Here is an 18,769-nt window from a genome sequence, read left to right as displayed (position 1 = left end):
GTGCACATGCTTGGATTTAACAGCTGGCATCAGACCCCACGGATGCGCCCTTTTGAAAACACTCCTCATGAACTCGCTGATTCCACCATTTTTCTGCCATTTGTTTTTGCATCAGAAACCCAAACTCTTCAGAGACAAGATACCAGCCGCAGCCTATCTAAGGCAGCTTCTCACATACTATGTATTTTTTTAAAGATTTGTTTGAAAGAGAGAGAGAGAGAGAGAGATCTTCCATCCTCTGATTCACTCCCTAAATGGCCACAATGGCCAAAGTTGGGCTGATCTGAAGCCAGGAGCCAGGAGCTTCTTCTGGGTCTCCCAGGCAGGTGCAGGGGCCCAAGGACTTGGGCCATCTTCCACTGTTTTACCAGGCCAGAGCAGAGAGCTGAATTGGAAATGGAGCAGCTGGAACTCTAACTGGTGCCCATATGGGATGCCATTGCCACAGGCCAGGGCTTTTAACCCACTGTGCCACAGCACCGGCCCCTTCACATACATAGACAATTATATGTAATTGAAGACCAGGTCTTTGTTGCCACTCATGTTAAATTAAGTTGGCCTAGGGAGCAGGTGATTGGTACGATGGTTCAGACACCACTGGAGGTGCCCGTGTCCCATCTCAAAGTTCCTGGGTTCAAGTCCCAGCTCCACTTCTCATCCAGCTTCCTGCTAATGTGCACCAGGGGAGGCAGCAGACAATTGCTCAAGTACTTGGGTCCCTGCTATTCATGTGTGAGATCCACATTGAGTCCTGGCTTCCACCTGATCCAGCCGCAGCTGTTGCAGGCATTTGGGAAGTAAACCAGCGGATTGAAAATCTGTGCATTTATGTCTGTCTGTCTGTTTGTCTCTCTATCTGTATCTGTCTCTCTGCTTTTCAAGGAAAAAATAATTAGCTTAAAAAATAGCCTAAACATGGGGGCTGGCATTGTGGCGAAGTCAGTAAAGCCACCGCCCGTTCAGCCAGCATCCCATATAGGCACTGGTTTCTGTCCCAGATGCTCCACTTCCAATCTAGCTCCCTGCTAATGGCCTGGGAAAGCAGTGGAAGATGGCCATTGGGCCCCTGCACCCACTTGGGAGACCCAGAGGAAGCTCTTGGCTTTGGCCTGGCCCAGCCTTGGCCATTTTAGAGTGAACCAGTGGATAGAAGCTCACTCTCTCTCTCTCTCTCTCTTTCTCTCTCTCTCTTTCTCTCTGTGTGTGCGTGTGTGTGTGTCTCCCCTCTCTCTATAACTCTCTCAAATAAATAAATAAATCTGGAATAAATAAATAATTGCCTAAACTTGCTTCCTTACTTTGCACTCCTATACTGTGAACTATAACTTAGTAGTAATAAACTACAACCTCACTTAATAGTATAGTCTCGTAACTGATAGCTAAATCTCAGCCAATCACAGCAGCTGAGATTCAGCTCATCACGGCTACCAACCAATCAGACCATACCCATAGAAGGCAAATCCTGGGGCCAGCCTTGTGGTACAGCAGGTTAAGCTGCCATCTGTGGTGCCAGCATCCCCTATGGGTGCCGGTTCGAGTCCTGGCTGCTCCACTTCTGATCCAGCTCCCTGCTAATGCACCTGGGAAAGCAGCAGAGGATGGCCCAAGTCCCTAGGCCTCTGCACCCCTATGGGAGACCTGGAAGAAGCTGCTGGGTCCTGGCTTTGGATCGCCCCAGTTCTGGCTGTTGCATCCATTTGGGGAGCGAACCAACAGATCACTCTGTCCCCCTCTCTCTATAACTCTGTCTTTTGAATAAAATAGACAAATCTTTAAAAACAAAAAACAAGAAGGCAAATGCTGAGCTGTATCCCATCAAGCAATTTGTGTGCGTGACTTCCTTTTCCTATCAACACTGCCTGCCCATGTGGCTGGGCAGAGTGCTCTGAGCCTCTCCTGATTCTTAGCACTGCCCAATCCATGAGCCATTCTTCAGTGAAACTCTGCTAGGTTTAATTTGTCCACAGTTCGTATTTTAGCACTGACTATAGTTGGTAATCCAGTGAACTCAGATGAGTGAAACCCATTTCTTTGCTATTGGCCTCAAACAGGTGCAAAATAGAAGTTCTCATTCATGGAGTTGAAAAACAAGTCCCTGTGGGAAATATCCCGGGCAAGGGAAGGAGACTCTGACTGTGGGAGCCAATCCTCCAAGCCAGGATAAAATTCAGGGTGCCTAGGAAAAAATTCATTTCAGATGTCCAGTTACAGTGTGTTGGTACAGTGGGTGCACTCGTTGGGACATACCACACTGAAACACTTCTCATTGTTGGGATGAGCTTCCCTGCAACCGAGCACCCTATGTTTTCAGTTTCTGAATCTGGCAACCCCACTCACCCCTGGGTGATCTCCTGCATGGTGGAACAGGTGCAACAGAGTCAGGGGTCACCCCTGAGTGATGTGTCAGCTGACTTCTGGCCCACTACAGGAACAACAGTTTGTTTTCCCTGGGGTCCACGTGTGCCACTCGCTCTGCCTTCCGTCCTCAGCTCCTACCTAAAAAGAGGTAGCGTTCCTCCCATCCAGTGGGGACAGGGACCGCAGGATGTGAGCAGTCAGGGGACTGCCCAAGCTGGTGCTGATCCTGGAAGCCTGTGTGACTTGCAGGCCTAGGCAGACTCAGAGCCAGATCTGCTGGGCTCCAGCGACACAAGGCAGAGCTGTGCGCCGGTGCCGTGACTCAACAGGCTAATCCTCCGCCTAGCAGCGCCAGCACACCGGGTTCTAGTCCCTGTTGGGGCGCCGGATTCTGTCCTGGTTGCCCCTCTTCCAGGCCAGCTCTCTGCTGTGGCCAGGGAGTGCAGTAGAGGATGGCCCAGGTCCTTGGGCCCTGCACCTGCATGGGAGACCAGGAGAAGCACCTGGCTCCTGGCTTTGGATCAGCGCGGTGCACTGGCCTCAGCGCGCCAGCCGCGGCGGCCATTGGAGGGTGAACCAACGGCAAAAAGGAAGACCTTTCTCTCTGTCTCTCTTTCTCACTGTCCACTCTGCCTGTCAAGAATTAAAAAAAAAAAAAAAAAAGGTGGAGCTGTGCAGCCACATTGAACCAACGAGCAGAGGTACCGACAAGGAGGCTGGAGTCCTCTCCGCAGTCCCCCCACCCCGGAAGCCCCTGCGTCCTCTGTCTCCACTTCCTCCTGCTTCTCCTGGCTCCACCTCATCCGCCTAAGGAATGAAATGAGGTCACGTTGCTCCCACTAGGTCACAGTCCCCAGCTCTGTCCCCCGCCCCCGTCCAACATCAAAATGAGGTGCTTGCCTCCTACAGGCTCCCAAATCCCAGCACCTGGGATGGGGGCGGGGTGCTTACTTGGCTGAAGGGTCTGGGCCCGATGACCACTAAGGAGCCCCGTGCCTTTGTCTGTGGTTGCCAGCCCAGCACGGGGGATGGGGTGGGGTGGGGGGCGTTCCTGCCAGCTGGTGTCTGCTGGGTGTCATCTGCTATGGGGACTGGGACTTCAGCCACCACTGCTGGTTGGGCAGTCTTCTCCAGGTGCACAGGACAGGTACTGCCCCTCCATGCCAGGGCAGGTCTGGGAGATGGCCCATGAACAGGCACAAAGACACAGCACATGGGTGGAGCACTCGGAAGAGTGGCTGAGTACCCTCCAGGCTCCAGCCAGGGATCTGGGTTGGGGAGGGGATACTCCCCCAGGTTTGCCGGGGACGCACCACCAAAACCAAGCAAAGGGCCTGGTGCCGTGGTATAGTAGGTTAGTCCTCCGCCTATGGCACCAGCATCTCATATGGGCACCAGTTCCAGTCCCGGCTGTTCCACTTCTGATCCAGCTCCCTGCTAATGCACCTGCGAAAGCAGCAGAAGATGGTCCAAGTGCTTGGGCCCCTGCACACAAGTGGGAGACCCAGATGGAGTTCCAGGCTCCTGGCCCAGTCCCAGTCATTATGGCCATTTGAAGACCAAATCCACAAATGGAGGGTCTCTTTCTCTCTCTCTCCCTCTCTCTTTGTGACTCTGTCTTTCAAAATAAACCTTTAATAAAAATGTGTGTGTGCCCTAGGCTGCAGCTGGGGAACAGGGTGTAGGGGTGGGGATAGCAGAAAGGAGAGAGGCCCGGGGCACAGCTCTGCTGCCCACTGCCCTGCTCCAGGCTTCTGCAGGGAGGGACCATGCTCTCTGGCTCGGACATAGGGCAGCTGGACTTTATTCAGCTGCTTTTCTTAGATGGAGAGGCCTTACCTGATCGCACCTTACAACCAGCCAGGGCACCTTGCAAGCACTCCAGGCCTGAGCCCACTGACCTCCGGGACAAAGTCCAGGGTCCTTCCCCTGGTCCTCCAGGCCTTGCCTCTCGGAGTTTCGCCTGCAGATTTCTCCTGCAGCCTTCCATCCCACGAGTCCAGTAGGCGGGTCTGACTTTGGAGCTCACTGGTTGTGAGCTCCTCACCCCTACAGGCATCTGCAAACAGGGGCTGATAGCCTGGCCAAGCTGATCTGGCTGACGGAGGGAAGCCATGATTCGCTGTAAGTAACTGAAAATTAATACGTGAAATTAGAGTTCATGTATGGAGCAAAGCAGGTGCACCAAAGACAGCAAGAGGCAGGCCAGGCTGGAGCCCGCCACGCCCAGCCCGGAGCTGCTAGCCCTTCAAAATCTTAAGGCAGTCGTTTCTTTACCACCAGAGATCTCGCCTGGTCAGATCACAAGAACCTGGCCAAGGCACAGACCCAGGGGCTGTGGCAACACATGCTCCCGAAAGTGGTTTGTCCTTGAAACACAGCTTCATTTCCAGTGCTTTGCTGGCAGGAAGCTTGTTAAAGCCATTGTGGGGAGACTTTAGAGCAAGCAACACGAAGACAAGACCTGGAAGTGTATACAGAAAGCAGCCAGAAGATGCTGACTCCCAGTAACTATCAGTTCAAGCCCATGCACACGCATGTACACACACACACACGTGCAGGCACTCTGTCCCGGGTCCAGCGCTCTGTGTGAGGACAGTGGGAGACAGGAGCCCTTTGTCTCTGTGTTTACACCCCCTGGTGGTGGAGGTTGACCTGGCTGGAGGCTGAATCCAGGGACGTCCCATTGCCTGGAGCTCCAAGCTGGCCACCCTTGGGACACCACCGGCTCTGCTGTGCCCTCCACCGCCTGCCTATCCTATTCAGACTGATGCTCTGGCTCCAAACACCAGCCTGAGCCGACGCCAGGGCCTGGCCAGATGGAACTTTTTCCTGCCGACTACTGTGGACCTAGGTGTTCTTTACCCAGCTCTCTCCGGGCTCCGACTCTTCCAGGGCTTACCCAGACTAATATCTCACCTCCTCCACCACCAGAAAGCGAGCTAGATTAGCAGAGAGGTTAACAGAGGGAACGTGAACTTGGCCATCACCAGCACACGGGCGGTTCACATGATGACCCCAGTGTAGGGGGACAGCCTTTCCATCCTTCCCACCGGAAGAGTAAGCCCCTGGGGACAAAGGAACGGTGACAGAACAGCAACAGCCGGCCCTCCCAAGCTAACGGAGCGAAGTGTCCAGTGCATGTTGGGAACCGGGTGCTGACTTGGTAGGGGCAGCTTCATGTGGAATACAGGGTTGGTGCTTGAAAACAGACAATGAGACTGAGGCGGTCACGGCCATGGACACACCGGAGCCATGCACTGTGAAGGAAGGCAGCGGGGAGGTGGGAAATCAACACTGTGAAGAGCATGGTTGGTAGTGATGAAGTCATTCCACTGGTCCCTCGACGAGCTGACACCACCCCGGGCACGTGCCCCACGCCACAGTCACAACCGGCAGCCCCAGCCTCTGATGTCCAACGGAAACTAAGCCGTGATGATCCAACAGGAAAATAAAGGCCGAGCAGGCCGAGGGAAGGCGCAGCTCCACCCAGGCCGGGGGTGGGGGCGGATGTGACCTCTGTGGGTCAGTATTCAGCACGGCATGTTCAAATTAGTGAAAGGTATTACTGAATTAAGTATCTCACTCAAACACAATGAAAATCGTTTTTATCTCCACAGATTTACATAGGTGAATTAAAAATGATCATATGATCTCATGACCTATTAAAAATCTATCTTTTCGGGGCCGGCGCTGTGGCACAGTGGGTTAACGCCCTGGCCTAAAGCACCGGCATCCCATATGGGCGCTGGTTCTAGTCCTGGCTGCTCCCCTTCTGATCCAGCTCTCTGCTGTGGCCTGGGAAAGCAGTGGAAGATGACCCAAGTCCTTGGGCCCCTGCACCCACGTGGGAGACCCAGAAGAAGCTCCTGACTCCTGGCTTCAGATCAGCACAGTTCCAGCTGTTGCGGCCATCTGGGGAGTGAACCATCGGATAGAAGACCTCTCCCTCCCTCCCTCTCTCTCTCTCTCTCTCTCTGCCTCTCCTCGCTCTGTCTAACTCTGACTTTCAAATAAATAAATAAATCTTTTTAAAAAAATCTATCTTTTCAGGGACCAGAGCTGGGGCTATAGTGGGGGAATGCAGCCACCTGCGGTGCCAGCATCCTTATAGGTGCCGGTTCTAGTCCCGGTTGCTCCACTTGCAATCCAGCTCTCTGCTATGGCCTGGGAAAGCAGTACAAGATGGCCCAAGTGCTTGGGCCCCTGCACCCGTGTGGGAGACCCTGCGGAAGCTCCTGGCTCCTGGCTTCGGATTAGCACAGCTCCAGCCATTTGGGGAGTGATCCAGCAGATGGAAGACTCTCTCTCTCTCTCTCTCTCTCTCTCTCTCTCTCTCTCTCTCTCTCTCTTTCTGCCTCTGCCTTTCAAATAAATAAATAATTTTTAAAAAAATCTTTGGAGTGTCTCTAAGGAAGACCGCAATGCTGTCACCCCCACTGTCAAGCAGAGGGAGTTTTTGAAAAGTGAGGCCAGCATTGTGGCGTAGCAGGTAAAGCTACTGCCTGCAACATTGGCACCCCAAATGGGCTCCAGTTTTTGTCCCTGCAGCTCCTCTTCCCATCCAACTTCTTGTTAACACACCTGGAAAGGCAGCTGACGATGGCCCAAGTGCTTGGGGCCCTGCACCCACATGGGAGACCCGAATGGAGTTCCAGGCCCCTGGTTTTGGCCTGGCCCAGCCCTGGTTGTTGTGGCCATTTGGGGAGTGAACCAATGGTTGGAAGATGTTTTTCTCTGTCTCTGCCTGTCACTCTGTCACTCTGCCTTTCAAACAAATAAAAGAAATCTTTTCAAATTAAAAAAAGGAAGAAACAGTAACAGCCAGGAAGAAGGGTTTTGTGAACGAACACCAAACCCCACTTGTGCCATTTATTAACTGCATGACATGGATCAAGCTAATTCCTTTCTCTAAATCTCAACATTCCCCTTGGGAAGCATGTTACCGGTGGGAATAGAGACAAAGCTTCAGAACAGGGACCCGGGACTGTGGTACGGAGGCTTAAGCTGCTGCTTGCCATGCCAGCATCCCATGTTGAGCGCCGTTTTGGGTCCTGGCTGCTCCACTTTCCATCCAGCTTCCTGTTAACACACCTGAAAGGCAGCAGAAGATGGTCCAAGCATGTGGGCCCCTGCCACCCATGTGGGGAGACCAGGTGGAGTTTCTGGCTCCTGGCTTTGGCCTGGCCAAGCCCCGGTGTTGTGGCCATTTGGGAGGTGAACCAGCGGCTGGAGATGACCCAGACCTCAGGGAACGGGAAGTGTGATGGCGAGGATAGGGGAGTCCCCAGCTTTGCAGTCTGAAGCCCTGTGCGCTCGCCGGGGGCCATGGTGCCCCCTGTGACAGCCAAAGTGACAGGGCGAGCAGACAACTTTACAGGCGGATTTGCCACAGCTGTTGAAACCTGAAGCATTTTCTGGCCAAAGCTTTCAAGGCTGCTTTTCAAAGTGAACTTTTCAAGAAACGCTGTCCACCCTTTGCCTTCAAGGAAATCACTCACAGCATCCGGCTGCCTTGTCCCACATTAAGCTGATTGCTGCTGACCACGGTGCCAAGACAACAGCGCCAGCTACAGTCCTCCTGGAAGCAATGGTACTCATAGCAACTTTTTGGCTTATGGAGGCTGCTCCCGGCTACTAACTGCCCACAGGGGCCCATCCAGGCCTCCTCTTCCTGCTTTGCTGGCCATCTCAGGAAACTGCAGGGCGTGGTATCCGTGCAGATGAAGATGTCTCTCAGCCGCACTGTTAGTTCTAGGAGGGACAGTGGTATAACTAGGTTCCCATGGGAACGCACATTGTATAGCCAAGCATGGGAATGACAGCTGTCACTCACTGGGGACATTCTCGTGCAGGCACAAGGGCCACGCATCTCCCCTGCGATTTCCGAAATTTACTTAGCGGCTAGCGGTGAGCAGGAACACCCTCTCTGACAGCCCCCGTCCCTCCCACATCCCCTTGACCCCATAGGGCTAAGAAGCCACATGCCAGAGTTGTGACGGGTGGATATGATCCACACACTTTGCTCAGAGCACACATCAGACCCACAATGAGCAGAAGTGTCAAAGGCTTTGGGCCAGACCTGTGTGCAGTGCAGGAAGTGACACTGAAGTGTCACAGAGACCAGATGCCTGCCTTCTGTGCTTGCAGACAGCTCCTGGAAAGGAGGGGGCCAGGGACACGGGGCTCCCAGCACTCAGGCTTCCTAAGCAAAATCGGCCCAGGGAGGCGCTCAGAAGTGGCCTTCTGCTGCCGGCAGGTGGGAACAGCGCCCTCTAGAGGCAGCGGCCCAACCCTGCTTTAATTAGGGAAAACCAAGCAGATGTCTTTGCAGGTGGATGCCAGTCACCACTGATTGGGTAAAGACAATTAGACACAGTCAAGTGGGATCTTACTCCCACTTTAAAAAAAACCCATGGATTTGTTTATTTGAAACACCCAGTTACAGAGAGAGAGAGAGAGAGAGAGAGAGAGAGAGAGAGAGAGAGAGAGACACAAATATCTTCCATCCGCTGGTTCACTCCCCAAACAGCCACAACAGCCAAAGCCAGGCCAGACCAAAGCCAGGAGCCAGGAACTTCTTCCAGGTCTCCCACGTGGGTGCAGGGCCCAAGCACTTGAGCCATCTTCAGCTGCTTTCCCGGGTGCTTTAGCAGGGAGCTGGATCGGAGGTGGAGCAGCCAAAACTTGCACCAGCACTCATATGGGATGCTGGCATCACAGGCAGCAGCTTAACCCCCTGAACCACGATGCTGATCCTGGAAGTCGAGTGATTTAACACTGTCCCAAACACCCAGATTTTGGTCTCGAATGAACTTCTCCAAGAAAGGAACCAGGAGTACTTGGAAAGGATCTGATTTTAGATCTTGTAGCAAGGGTAATTAAGACAGGCCAGGAGGGGCCAGCGCTGTGGCATAGCAGATAAAGCCAACACCTGCAGCACTGGCATCCCATATGGCCACTGGTTCCAGTCCAGGCTGTTGCACTTCCAATCCAGTTCCCTGCTAATGCACCTGGGAAAGCAGCAGAAGATGGCTCAGGTGTTTGGGCCCCTGCCATCCAGGTGAGATACCTGAATGAAACTCCTGGTTCCTGGCTGTGGCTCTGGCTGTTGCAGCCATTTGGGGAGTGAACCAGTGGTTGGAAGATTCTCTCTCTCTCTCCCCATCCGTCCGCTCTTCCTCCCTCCCTCCCTCTTTGTATCTCCCCCTCTCTTTCTCTCCCTCTCTCTGTAACTCTGTATTTCAAAGAAATAAATAAATCTTAAAAAAAGAAAAAATACAAGTCAGGAGCCTCAGTTGATTGCCAGAAAGAGGTTATGCTTCCAGAAAGATCCGGGGCAGCTTGAAGGATCAGGGGAGCAGTTTGGGCTCCCTCTGAGCAAGCAGTGATAATTTTGGCATCATGAAAAGCGACAGTTCTCTGCAGTCGTGTGAGGCATGTGAAAAAAAGAAAAGGCATGGACAGGTTTCTAGTGCTATTCAAGTATCTGACCAAGCCAAATTATGTGCCTACTGCATTCAAGTTCTGATAAACATCAAAATGTCACCAATGTCAATCTAGCAGCTAAAAGATTCATTGTAATCTCAGCAGGCGGTGCAAATTCTCATCAGCTCTACTCAAGCAATCAAAAATTGTGGAAGATCTTATAATAACTACAACAAAATTGAGCCGTAGAAAGCCTAATTATCCCCATAGAAATGCCAACTTGAGCAACACCAACACATGAGAATCATCCTAGAGGCTCCTCTGGACCCCACAGATCATCCCAGAGCTTGCATCTCACTGTGAAGTGGCTCCCGGGGCTGGCGTTGTGGCCCAGTGGTTTAAGCCACTGCTTACAATGCCAGCATCCCAGAGCTGAGCCCTGGTTCGAGTCCCAGCTGCTCTGCTTCTGATCCAGCTTCCTGCTCATGCACCTGGGAAGTCAGTGGAAGATAGCCCCTGCCACCCACGTGGAAGACCCAGATGGAATTCCTGGCTCCTGGCTCCTGCCCTGACTGTTACAGCAATTTGGGGAGTCAACCCACGGATAGATGGACAATCTTTCTGTGTGTCTCTTCATCTCTCTGTGTCTCCCTCTCTCTTGTCATTCTGCTCTGTGCTATTGGGCCAAGAGGCATATTTGTAACCCCAGGATGAATCAAAGCATCGTCCACATCACCCATGGATGCTTTGGTGCTGGTTAGGCTATGTGTAAGAATGGGTGCTGGGGCCAGCACTGCGGCATAGCAGTAAAGCCACCGCCTGCAGTGCCGGCATCCCATATGGGCACCAGTTGAGTCCCGGCTGCTCCATTTCCAATCCAGCTCTTTTCTGTGGCTGGGAAGGCAGTAGAAGATGCCCCAAGTCCTTGGGCCCCTGCACCCGCCTGGGAGACCTGGAAGAAGCTCCTGGCTCCTGGCTTAAGATCAGCTCAGCTCTGACCATTGCAACCATTTGGGGAGTGAACCACCAGATGGAAGACCTCTCTCTCTCTCTCTCTCTCTCTCTCTCTCTCTCATGTGTGTGTGTGTGTGTGTGTAACTCTGACTTTCAAATAAATAAATAAATCTTTAAAAAAAAAGAATGGGTGCTGTGGTCATTCCTCTTTCACTTGTATGTCAGGTTTAAGTGTTGGAAACAGTTAAGAAAATCTGCTGCATGTCTGTGTCTATATTTTTGGACTGAGAAGAGTTGCTTTCAAGTTTAGGGAAATTTACTTATTGGTTTTACAAGACTACATTTTTGAGGGACTTGATGGTTGATTGAGCCATGTACACCCTGATATTTGATTCACTGTGATTCTGTGAGGGTATTCCTGGGTGATGGACATGGGAACTGGCAGGCTGTGTAGAGCGGATGGCCCGCCCTGGTGTGGGTAGAACTCAGCAGGTGCACTGAAGGCCAGGACAGAGCAAAAATGCAGAGGAAGAAAGGGCTCTCCCCCAGTCTGACAGTCTTAGAACCGGGACTTCCTTTTCTGCCCCCACACATGGACATAGCAATTTTATGACATGCTTTCCCCCTGCTCAGGGCCTTGGACTCAGACTAGAACAACTCCGGGGTCTCTCCTGGGTCTCCAGCTGCTGACAACGGCTTCTGGGACTCCTCATCCTTCACCATTGCACGCACCAACTCCTTATACTACATCTCTTAAAATACACCCCACACACATGCACACACATGCACACACACATGGGAACACACAAATACACGTGCACATGCACAGACACACATGAACGTGCAAATACACACATGCACACAGATACACTCACACGTGTACCACACACATGCACACGCACACACACACACCATGGGCTCTGCTTCTCTGGAGAACCCTGCCTACTAGAGTGGATTCTGGGATTTAAGAGGAAAGGCTAATGGTAATTTGAAAGTGGGTTTGAAACGTCTACGGGAATTTCTCCATTCCATGTAGAAGTGGGGTGCCATAAATAAGAAAGTGTTCATTTGCCAAGTCCATGGGTTAACTGAGAGTTAGTCAAAGAACAAGTCAAAAAAAAAGGCTTCTCTGTATGCAAAAATTACTGGATTATTAATAAGGTACTACTTCTAAATTGAGCCTTGAGCTTCAGGGACATGGGATATTTATTACCTACTACTTTAATCAGCTGAACAGTAATTAAACCATAAGTATCTCTTAAGTACTTTTATCATGCTCCACGGCTCCCCCAGAAAGTGTTTCAAAGCCATCAGATGGCCTGACACCCATCCCTCCGGGGGACGTGGCCCTGTGTGCACTTCCTGTCCATTGCTTACTCTGGCCCCCACCACTCACCCCTTGGAGGCCCCCCAAGGTCACCATCCCTCTGCCTCTGGGGGGCTTGGGCGCTCTCCCTCAAGTCCCCGCCCCGAGGACAGAGAGCCCTCTCCAGTGAAGCCCCTGTCTTCCCCAGGCCCCTGGGGAATCAGGAAGGGGCAGGTGTCCTCCGTGTCCCCACTGCCTTCCCCAGCTCCTAGGAGGCACGCGGCACCAGATCTCTGCAGCCAGCGCCATGCTCCTGCTTTGCTGTTCTCTTCCTGGTCCCGCCGTCCACTCGCAGGGTGTTAGCACCAGGGTTGCCTGTACTCCTTGCCGCACCCCTTTCCAGCACTCCTGGCAGGTCTGCAGAGACAATCCACCCGACATCCTAGCGTCCCTGGCACTGAGCTTCCTGCTGTGATGTTACCCAGCATGAAGCTGACGGAGGTGACGGACCACGTCCACGGTCAACGCCATCGAAAGGCTAGTTTCTTACTTGCGGTTCCCAAGGAGAGGGGGCACACTGTGCCGTGCAGGGTCACGTGGGACAGCGCAGGGTGGAACAGGAGGCAGACGGAGCCGGGGAAGCACGGCCCGTATTGTGGCTCAGGCGTGCCTGAGTGAGTGCGGATGGACCGGCTCAAGGAATGTTCAGTGGGCTCTGGGCTCTAGGAGGCGCTGTCCTGTCGTCTCCCTGGGAAGATCCGTGGCAGGGAAATACTTAAGGGGGTCAGATGGAGGAAGCTGGTGTCTGGGCTTCGGACTGGCTTTTTACCTGTGAAAGGCACATTCATGTTCTCTCTCTAGGGACTGGCTAATTAATCCCAGAAGGGGCAGTGTTTCCAGGACCCACAGTGCCCCTCAGGTGTCAGAGCACCGCACGATACAGAAAATAGAAGACCCCGCCGACACTGTGGTGTAGCAGATAAAGCCGCAGCCTGCAGTTGCCATATGGGCACCAGTGAGCCGCGATTGCAATTAGAGTGAAACACCTGACCCTGGGGTGCAGGCTGTGGACTGGCCCAGAAGCGAAGCCACAGGTTAGGACACCCGTGCGCCACACTGGACTGCCTGGGTTCCCTGTGCACCTTCAACCCTAACTCCAGCTTCCTGCTAATGCACACCCCGAGAGGCAGCAGTGATGGCTCAAGTAACCGGCTCCTGCCACCCATGGGGGAGACCTGGCCGGAGTTTTCAGCTTCTTCCTGGCTCCCGCCCCAACCTGACCCTGGCCAATGCAAGCAATTAGAGTGAAACATCGGATGCTCTCTCGCTCTCTCTCTCTCTCCCAGAGCGTCTCCCATCTCTGTGTGGCTGCCTGCCCTGCAGCTCTTTGTACCCTGTCCATGCCACCCTCAGGAAAGGATCTGGCTGAGAGCCGAGAGGAGCCTGGATCTTCCTTCCTGCAATGAAAAACTCAGTTTCTCCAGGAAGGCACCCCATCCTGCCTCCCGCTCTCCCCACTCCCACGCCACTCAGCAAATTCCCACGAATCTGCCAAAATGCAAATACCTGGGCAGAAGCGGCCACTCCCTCCAAGGTGGTCCTATTGGGAGGAAGTACAAGGCCTCTTTGGGCACCCAGGCTTGCTCCCCTGCCTGCCTGGAGCTATAGCTGGTTCTTACTCTGCCTTTCTCATTCTTTGTAGGAGTCAACTTGACATTCCTTTAACTAAACTACTCAAGAGGAGCTTCTTGGGAAGCACAAAGTTGATTTCTGCTTGTAGTTTAGAGGTTCACAGTTCAGGATTGGGGCTGGGGGGCATTGGTGTGGCACGCGGTGGCCAAGCAGGTTCAGAGAGACGATCACCTGGTGAGCCAGGAAGCAGAGAGAAGCTAGCCCATACTCAGCTGAACTAACCAAACGGCTCATGAGGGCAAGTCCCCAGGGACCTAAAGACCCTCCCCACCCCCGTCCCCCCCCCTCAGATGGCATAATGAGATCACGTCTCCACCCTTAATCCATCACCCTTGACATAAGACTGCAGAGTTTGAACTGCAGAGTGCATGAGCCCGGGGAGTCAAATTCGGTCCAGCCCACAGCACGCCTGGAAATAACTGCCAGGTGCTTCCGCTGAGAATCTGATGAATGTTGTGTCAGCTCTGCCCTGGCCTTGGCCAGTTTCTTTCTTTCTTTCTTTCTTTCTTTCTTTCTTTCTTTCTTTCTTTCTTTCTTTCTTTCTTTCTTTCTTTCTTTCTTCCTTCCTTCCTTCCTTCCTTCCTTCCTTCCTTCCTTCCTTCCTTCTTTCTTTCTTTCTTTCTTTCTTTCTTTCTTTTTTAAAGATTTATTTATTTACTTGAAAGTTGGAGTTAGATAGAGAAAGAAGGAGAGGCAGAGAGAGAGAGAGAGAGGTCTTCTATCCGCTGGTTCACTCCCCAGATGGCCGCAATGGCCGGAGCTGCGCCGATCCAAAGCCAGGAGCCAGGAGCTTCTTCTGGGTCCCCCACGTGGGTGCAGGGGCCCAAGCACTTGGGCCATCTTCCACTGCTTTCCTAGGCCATAGCAGAGAGCCTGGACTTGAACCGGTGCCCATATGGGATGCCTGCACTGCAGGCAGTGGCTTTAGCCTCTATGCCACAGTGCCAGCTCCAAGCTTTCGTTTTTTTATACACGCATTTTCTCAGAGAAAACTAAAATAGCATCAAATTTACCATCTTAGCCATTTTGTTGTGCAACCTTCACTATTAATGCCAAAACATTTCATCATTGCAAAAAAGAAACCCACACCTGTCAGCAGTCACTCCCTGTTAGCCCTGCTTTACTCCTTGGCAACCACAAGTCCGCTTTCTCTCTCAAAGGATTCACCTATCCGGGATCTTTTTTTTAAGTGGAATCACACAAGATCAGCCTTTGTGTCTGACTTCCTTCTCTTAGCGTGTTTTTTTTTTTTATTGTGTGCTAAATTAGCCTCAAAATTTAATGCATCGGGCTCATGCCTTTTACTTAGAGAAGAACTCTAAGCAGAGGCCCAAACACAGCACTCAGCGTGGTAAATTTTAGAATTTATTTAGAGAGTAAGAAGAATATTAAGGGAGAGTGGACCAAGAAGGGAAAACCAGGAACTTCATACTAGCCATTTCCAGGGGTCCACCAGAAGAGAGAGAGCAGGCTAGAGGCCACAAACCAGAGGGTGTGCAGGCAAGAGAGCAGAGGTGAGAGAGAGAGAGAGAGCTGGCCCATCGCTCTTCAGGTCTCTTACTTCAAAAGGGGAATGGTTATGTAGTCTGATTGACAGGTGGGTGGGTACAGGTGAGATTATGTAGAGGGTAAGGGGGGTGTGGCCTCCAGCTCCTGAACCTGGTCAATCTCCCTGACCAGTCCCATACCATTTTCAAGGTCACCCATGTTTAGCACGGCCTTTTCATGGCTGCATAATATCCTGCTGTATGGACCTGCCATACTTTGTTTACCCATTCATCAGTTGATAGGCATTTGGATTGTTTTCTTTTTTTTTTTTTTTTTTTTAAGGGAAAGGGTTTATTGGGGGAAACCCAACAGACTGGAGGGAAGGGGTGAAAAAGGAAAAAGAGGGAGAAGGAGAGCATAAGAGAGAGAACGAAAGAGACAGAGAGAGGGAGACAGATCAGGAGACGGAGAGAGAAGAGCCACGTGTTCAGGAACAGGTCCTTTTAAAACTTTGCGGGGGAAACGGGCAGAATAGTAGGAGCAGCGAATCCCATAGGATGGGGGTGGGGCTGACACTGTCATTCGGCCATATGGCCACCTGGCTTCCAGCTATGGCAGCAGGGGCTAGAGCCTAGGATGGTGTCGGGGTATAGATCGCACCATAGATAAGACTGCACCATTTTGAGTTGTTTTCACCTTTAACTATTGTGGATAGTGTTGACATGAACACTGAGTACCTGTTCTCTATTCTCTGGTCATATTCCTACAAATGAAATTGCTGCTCATATGGTAATTCTAAGCTGGTGTTTTTTTTTTTTTGTTGTTTGTTTGTTTGTTTGTATTTTTTTTTTGAGGAACTGCCAAACTATTTTCTTTTTTTTTTTTTTTAGATTTATTTATTTATTTGAAAGTCAAAGTTACACAGAGAGAGGAGAGGCAGAGAGAGAAAGAGAGAGAAAGGTCTTTCATCTGATGGTTCACTCCCCAATTGGCCACAATGGCTGGAGCTGTGCTGATCTGAAGCCAGGAGCCAGGAGCTTCTTCCAGATCCCCCATGCAGGTACAGGGGCCCAGCCATAGCAGAGAGCTGGATCAGAAGTGGAGCAGCTGGGTCTCGAACCGGTGCCCATATGGGATGCCGGCATTGCAGTTGGCAGGTTTACCCACTACACCACAGCACCGGCCCCTGCCAGACTGTTTTCTACAGTGGCTGTTTCTACCAGCCGTGTACAAGGGTTCCAGTTTCTCCACATCCTCATCCATTCTTGTTATTTCTGTGTTTTTTTGAGTTACCTTAATGGCTGTGTAGTAGTATCTCATTACAGGAGATTTGTTCTCCAACGCTTTATTTATTTATTTGAAAGATGGAGTAACAGAGAGAGGGAGAGACAGGAAAAGATCTTCCATCCACTGGTTCACTGCTTGAATGCCCACAGCAGCTGAGGCTGGGCCAGACTGAAGCCACAAGCCAGGGACTCCACCTGGATCTTCCACATGGGTACCGTGTCATCACCCTCTGCCTCCCAGACATGTCAGCAGGAGGCTGGATCAAAAGCGGACATGAAACTTGGTACCAGGCATCCCAAGCAGGGGCTTCCCCGGCTGTACCACAATCCCCACCCCTCATTGTGGTTTTGGGCTGCATTTCTCTAATGATTCATACTGGTGGGCATAAATGCTTTCTGGCTGTTGAGAGATCTCTTTTGGAGAAATGTCTGTTCAGGTCACTGGGTGGTTTTTTGTTTTGTTTTTTGACAGGCAGAGTGGACAGTGAGAGAGACAGAGAGACAGAGAGAAAGGTCTTCCTTTTGCCATTGGTTCACTCTCCAATGGCCACCGCGGCCGGCGCGCTGCGGCCGGCGCACCGCGCTGATCTGAAGCCAGGAGCCAGGTGCTTCTCCTTGTCTCCCATGGGGTGCAGGGCCCAAGCACTTGGGCCATCCTCCACTGCACTCCCGGGCCATAGCAGAGAGCTGGGCTGGAAGAGGGGCAACTGGGACAGAATCTGGCACCCCAACCGGGACTAGAACCCAGGGTGCCGGCGCCGCAAAGCGAAGGATTAGCCTATTGAGCCGCGGCGGCAGCCTGGATTTTCTTTTTGTTGTTAAAAGTTCTTTATCGGCCAGTGCCGCCATAACTCAATAGGCTAATCCTCTGCCTGCAGCGCCGGCACCCCGGGTTCTAGTCCCGGTCGGGGCGCCAGATTCTGTCCCGGTTGCTCCTCTTCCAGGCCAGCTCTCTGCTGTGGCCCGGGAGTGCAGTGGAGGATGGCCCAGGTGCTTGGGCCCTGCACCCTCATGGGAGACCAGGAGAAGCACCTGGCTCCTGGCTTCAGATCAGCACACCGGCCGCAGTGGCCATTGTGGGGTGAACCAATGGAAAAGAAAGACCTTTCTCTCTCTCTCTCTCTCACTGTCCACTCTGCCTGTCCAAAAAAAAAAAAAAAAAAAGATTCTTTATCTACTCTGGATACTATACCCTTACCAGATCTATATATTACAAACATTCCCCCCATTCTGGGGATTGTCCTTCTACTTTAAGGGGGGGGGTACTTATTTGAAAGGCAGAGAGAGAGAGAGAGAGAGATTCCATTTGCTGGTTCTGTTAGGAAAATGGTGCAGTTTTTATTTAAATTTTTTTTTCTTTTTGACAGGCAGAGTGGACAGTGAGAGAGAGAGAGACAGAGAGAAAGGTCTTCCTTTGCCGTTGGTTCACTCTCCAATGGCCGCTGCAGCCAGTGCACCACGCTGATCCGAAGGCAGGAGCCAGGTGTTTCTCCTGGTCTCCCATGGGGTGCAGGGCCCAAGCACCTGGGCCATCCTCCACTGCACTCCCGGGCCACAGCAGAGAGCTGGCCTGGAAGAGGGGTAACCAGGACAGAATCCGGCGCCCCGACCGGGACTAGAACCCGGGGTGCCGGCGCTGCAGGCAGAGGATTAGCCTGTTGAGCCACGGGTCAGGCTTTTTTTTTTTTTTTTTTTTTTTTTTTTAATGGTGCAGTTTTATCTATGGCGCCATCTACACCCTGACACCATCCTAGGCTCTAGCCCCCACCACCATTGCTGGAAGCCAGGTGACCACATGGCCCAACCACCGGTGTCAAGCTGCACCCCCATTCTAATGGGATTCGCTGCTCCTGCTTCCCTGCCCACCCTCCAGCAGTTTTAAAAGGACCTGTTCCTGAACATGTGGCTCTCTCTTCTCTCCTCGCTAGCTCCTCTCCTCTCTCTCTCTCCTTCTCTCTGTTACGCTCTCCTTCTCTTTTGCCCTCTTCACCCCTTCCCTCCGGTCTGCTGGGTTTTCCCCCCAATACACCCTTTCCCTTACTCTGGTGTTCGGTGTGTTTTGTGATGGCCTAGCAGGTTCACTCCCCAAATAGCCACAACTGCCAGGTCTGGTTCAAGCCAAAGCCAGGAGCCTGGAACTCCATCCAGGTCTCCCACATGGGTGCAGGGGCTCAGGTACTTGAGCCAACTTCCGCTGCCTTCCCACCTGCATGACTGGGAAGCTGGATCCTTCTACTTTCCTTGACAGTGGAAACAG

Source organism: Lepus europaeus, chromosome 1 (assembly GCF_033115175.1).
Source record: "Lepus europaeus isolate LE1 chromosome 1, mLepTim1.pri, whole genome shotgun sequence".
Lineage (NCBI taxonomy): Eukaryota > Metazoa > Chordata > Mammalia > Lagomorpha > Leporidae > Lepus > Lepus europaeus.
The sequence above is the reverse complement of the archived record's forward strand: the minus strand, read 5'-3'. Positions refer to the sequence as shown.